Source organism: Asparagus officinalis, chromosome 6 (genome assembly GCF_001876935.1).
Source record: "Asparagus officinalis chromosome 6, Aspof.V1, whole genome shotgun sequence".
In the NCBI taxonomy this organism is placed as follows: Eukaryota; Viridiplantae; Streptophyta; class Magnoliopsida; order Asparagales; family Asparagaceae; genus Asparagus; species Asparagus officinalis.
Window position 1 is genome coordinate 17,419,891 of NC_033799.1, and position 6,102 is coordinate 17,425,992.

Here is a 6,102-nt window from a genome sequence, read left to right on the forward strand (position 1 = left end):
TTAAAAATAGTTACAAATGATAGTGATATAGGTGAGTAGGTGCCAACCTAGTTGGGATGTACTCATCTATTGTGATGCGACGAATTCCAAAATAAATTTATAATTATAAATGATTTACTGATTATTAATAAAGAAGCTATTTTTATTATTTTAATTTTTAATAATTTTTTGTATTTTTAATTTATGTAATTTCAAGTGATTAATAATATCATTGTTTTTTATTAAATTTTTTTGTAATTTTTTTTTGAAAATTTAAAGGAAAAGTAAATTTAAAATTTTTTTAAAAAAGAACCATTATCGTGATTTGCACTCATCATAATCTATGTGTAGAAAAAATTATATTGTTTAGAAATTTTTAATCATTGTTTTAGCTATGTACGGCTGTTAAACTGCTTGAAAAATTAACATATATCAAACTAGTTTAATTTATATTCTAAAAGATTCCAAATTATGTGAAAATTTTATCATATACATTTCGTGACGTATTTGAACAAGATGTACGGTGCCGAGTAGTCTAGTTCATGATAAGATTTGAGCTCACCATCTCATAATATTATTACTCATTCACTGTTGTTGTCACTAACTATCATGAAAAAAAACATCATTGAATCTCGGTGTTTCAGTGGTTGTCCTCTATGATTTTCGTTCTTTCTTTCGTCAATCTGTAGTTAGATTTTCTGCCAATATTCCTAACTAACAATATATAAAAAAAGATCTTTCGGTGAGCCAAGCACAACTTCAGATGGGCCCTCCTCCATGCCTTGGAGAGGACAATGGCTGCACCATCCACTCACTGAGATCCTTCGTGGAGGTTTAGAACTTAGCTTTGTAACTTGTCTTGTATTGAGGACAAGCTCCATCCCCAAGTACAAAAAGAAAACAAAACTTTAGTTAATTAATTCCAAGTCGAAGTGGCTGATCAGTAGTTAACCTTGTTTTCAGGCTTCAAGTTCCCCACTCGTGTACACGAACTCCATCCCCTCACCAGATCTCACATGCAAATCATTCTTTAAAGTTAAACTTTATTCAGTATTTTGTGATGTAAAGGATCTTGGTGCCTCTCTTTGTTACGGACATACATTAGTATTTAATACATAGGGAATTTGTCTTGATTATGTAGAGCAATCAATGCAAGGATAATAATCAATTTCTTGGCTTTTGAAGCCCTACTTTCAGAGATTCCTCCATCGGTTGGATACAGTGCAACGTCTCCTTTAAATTTTTATTTATAGAAACAACACAAAAAAACATTATATGATATATGTTTAGGTGTAAAATTTCATTATATGATTATAATGGGGAATAACAAGATCACATGACACCTAATCCCGGAATTGGAAGTACGGGAGACAACCCATAGCACTGAAAATATTTGTTTCAAAAGTTTAGTCGTGTTCTATGATTAGTTTCCATGTTAGCTTAATCTCTCTAGCGTGTAATTGAGTCACCAATGACTTGTTTAATTGAGACAAATGACATATATTTGAGAGAACTAGGTTTTATGCACGTGCAATGCGCGTGGTCAAATATCATGATTAAGTATATTTGGTTTATTTCCTTACTAAAACTTGTTTCTCGGTTCCACTTTGATTGTTTTTGCTAATTTATATTTCTAAACTTTAGCATTGTGATTATTTATTTATTTTTAATATTCGTTTAAATGAACTACACCCAATTTAAATTTTATATTGATAATTGAATTGACAGGAAATAAATATAATTTGAAATTAATTTGAATTATCATGTCATTAAGACTAACATGAAACCAAGTTTGACCTGAGAAAATATAGCATTGTAAAAGTAAAAAACACTTTAAAAAATAGCATTCTAAAAGGAAAATGAATAATTAAAGCTCATAAGATAAGATGATTGGTTAAAATTGGGCTAAAATGACACAAAAGATAATATAGAGTTTGTTCCTAATTCTTGATAGACTTAAAAAAAAATTATAAAATAAAGATTAAAACTAAATCTAGTATACCTTTATACAATGAAAACATCCACATAAACATATAAAAGTACTAAAAAGTTTATAAAAATCCCTTCCAAAAATTCCTAATTTACTCCAAAAAAATCTATTCTATAAAATATTTAGAAAATAGTACCTTTCATTCCTTCTGTTTTATTTTTTATTGAGACGTTATCAATCATTCTCCACCTATTTCTTTTTTGATAAAATTAGACTACTTTTAGATGCCAAAAAAAAAGATAGTAAAACCTTAAAATAAAAGTTAAATTTACATATCTTAATGAAAGAATATCAAACAACTACTCTTTGTTTGCTATGTTTTGAAATTTTAGTCGTTTTTTTGTGATTTTGAATTGTTAAGGGTGTGTTTTGCAAATTTTGAAACTTTGATAGTGTTTTTTAAAAAATTTAAATTTTAAGTTGAGTGCTTGTAATTTTCATGTTTTATGTGTTGATAGTAAGTTTTTTAATGTCAGAATATTTTTTATAACTCTGAATTTTAAGGGTATTTTTTACAATTATTGAAACTTTAGATTGTTTGTTACAAAATTTAAATTTTTAGCGGTTTGCTGATAATTTTGAGATTTGATATGCATTGGTTATAAGTTATTAAATTTTAGGGTTTTGTGCATTTTTTATTTTTTAAGAAGTTTTTCGGAATTTTTATAACTTTGAGGTTATTTTTTAAAAATTTTAGTGTTTTAGTGTCTGATAGTAATTCCTTGAATTCGTCTTTGTTGTTCGTAAGTTGTGAAATTTCAGAACTTCATAGTGCTTTTTTATTATCTGAACTTTTGATGGTATTTTTATAGTTTTTAAAATATTGAGAGTTTCATATTTGTTATTTTAAGTTTTAAAATGTCTAGATGTTTTCTATAATTTTACACTTTTAAGGGTGTTTTGTCCAATTTTTAAAATTTTTAGGGTTTTTTTTGCAATCTTCATATATTATAGCTTATTAATTTCTAAATTATTAACATGTAAATAGTTCACATAGGATTAGGATAGGATAAAATTATGATTATAATAAATTAAATTTAAATAAAATATTTAAAAAGGTAAGGGTAATATTGACCATGAAAAGATTTTCCCGATCTCATATAATTTTGAGATTTGATATTTATTGGTTATAAGTTATTAAATTTTAGGGTTTTCTATGTTTTTTAATTTTCGAAGGAGTTTTTCAGAATATTTATAACTTTGAGGTTATTTTTTACAAATTTTAGTTTTTTAGTGTCCGATAGTAATTCATTGAATTCATCTTTATGTTCGTAAGTTTTAAAATTTCATAGTGCTTTGTTATTATTTGAACTTTTGAGGGTGTTTTTATAGTTTTTAAAATATTGAGGGTTTCATGTTTGTTGTTTTAAGTTTTGAAATGTCTGGATGTTTTGTGTAATTTTATACTTTTAATTGAGGGTTTCATGTTTGTTGTTTTAAGTTTTGAAATGTCTGGATGTTTTGTGTAATTTTATACTTTTAATGGTGTTTTGTGCAATTTTTGAAAATTTTTGGGGTTTTTTGCAATCTTCATATATTATAGCTTATTAATCTTTAAAGTATTGACCTGTAAGTAGTTCATATAGGATTAGGATAGGATATAATTATGATTATAATAAATTAAAATTTAAATAAAATATTCAAATAATCAAGGGTAATATTGACCATAGAAAGATTTTCCTGAACTCGTACTTTTAAAGGGAGTATGATTTAAATTATTGACCTGTAAGTAGTTCACATAGGATTAGGATAAGATATAATTATGATTATAATAAATTAAAATTTAAATAAAATATCAAATAGTCAATGATAATATTGACATAGAAAGATTTTTTTCGAATTCGTACTTTTAAAAGGAGTATATACATATAAGGGTTTTATGTAAGCATGATCTACATGAACCCTAAGATCGTGAACTATATGATTATCATAGATAGGATATTAATCTTGTATAAGTAAACAGTACCTCCAGACATCGTGATACAGAGAGCTTTAGATCCTGTTGTCTGATGCTAGTGTTGTTGCTGTTTGGTGATAAGATCCAATGGTGTAGAGGCTAGGTGATTGATTCGATTTCTCTCTCCTTGCCTATTAACCCTAATGTGTCAAGTACGTAAGTCAGCATTTATGATGAGCAAAGGCTTTTATTTATAGGTGGAGAGAGGACCGAATTTCCATTAGGGGTTTCTAATACTTAATCTCGACCGTCCATCAAGGTAGAGATAGACTTGGAATAGATCTCTTTTAACTAACCATATTTAGTTATTGATAGCATATTTCCTATGAAAACGGATTCCTATAATGATCATATTTAGGGGAAGGAAAGAAACGTGTGGCCCATGTAATGGACTTAACAGTAATTTCCTTACATTTTATCCCAATTTATTAAGGAGAGGAAATAGAGAGGAAGTGCAAATGTCCGTAAGAAGATAGAGTTTACAGTCATATAAGAGCCTCAAAATTCAAAACAAAACACCTCATTTTCTGCTTTTATAATCATGACTCCTGAGGCTCGTAGTCTTGCCCTCATAATAGAAGTTTCTGGATCTGCTCCTGTTTATGCCTATACAGATAATCATTGACTGCTGTTACATAGGGGTGCACTCAGTCCGGATACGGCTCGGATATGATCCATACCATATCCATATATGTTTACACATCTCGAATACGGATACAGATACATATATACCTCGGTAAGAAAAATTCATAACCATATCCGCTAAAATCGGATACGGTTACGGATATACATGCGGATATATGAGCGGATATACATGCGGATATATGAGCGGATATACATACGGATACAAAACGGATATGAGAAAACTAGATAGTATAGAGAAAAACACAGTTCATGTGATACAAAAGAGTTCGTTAATATGTTCATTATAATTGAAAAGTTAAGATTAGACATCTTGATCATCAAAATTATTCACAAATCCATAATCTAAGAATTAAAACTATCATAAGAGTATGGCTAATATGTATTCAGATATTTCGGATACGGATACGGATATTTCACTACAAAATCATATCAGTTACCATATCCTATCGGTTATAGATTTGAGTAATCATATCTGTATCCTAACGGATACGGTTATGGATATTTTTCCAGATAAGGATACCGTTTAGCATCCCTATATCTTTCTCACTCTACCAAATATTGCCGCGTATCAAGTTGAGTTGACCAACCTGAAGAAATCGACGTGGCCTCAATCAGTCTTAACAGAAGAAGAGTCCAGTGCGTTAGTGATCATTTAGTGAGATTTCCCCCCTCTCTTCAGCTAACTGCAGTTTCCAGATAAAAAAATATATGGGCAATGATCCCTCATGGAATTTGGTGAGGGGGCCTACTGCGGTTGCAGACATTGATGGGCCTGAAGCACACTTGGGCTCTGGTTCAGATGCTTATGGTGCGAGGACCCCCCCACAGCTTAACTTGATGTTACCCACATGCACACCATTTACTTGCTGGTCCTCAAATTCAATTTGGAGCCTGACCGTAATTTTTGTCAATTATACACTGACCCAATCTTGGCTTTCTTTATATTATTTTTTATTTATTTTTCTCATTAATTAGGTTCTCAATGAGTGGATGATACTCATGTCGCATGCCTGCCTGCATGCTTCTCCAGAGCCAAACAGACATAGTTTTGATTTATTTTCAGTGGTTGAGTATGGCAAATTTTGTTTTGATTTAGCTCAGAGTTCACTCGATTCGTAATCTGTTTTGACTTAATATTAGACATTATTTATTACTATTTTGATTTACGAGTATCTCTTAGCTAGATTGCCGTAGGAAGTCTAAGGTATTGTTGTGACTAGTGTGAAGATAGGAAACGCATCTTTTCTACCGTTGTATTGAAAATGCAGTGACTTTTTGATGAATTTATACACAAACATCAAATTTTATTGGTAATAAAACTAAGAGTGAATATCAGAAAAAACTCTCCTTAATTTTCAAAATATTAGAAAAACCCACCCTTAAGTATAAGGACATCACAAAAACCCCTTTAACTTTTAAGTTTTATCAGAAAACCTCATTCACTTTGAGATTTTATTAGAAAACCAACTTAAGTTTTTTTGGGGGGTTAGGTAGGGACTATAATAAATCTCAAAGTTAAGATGTGTTTTCT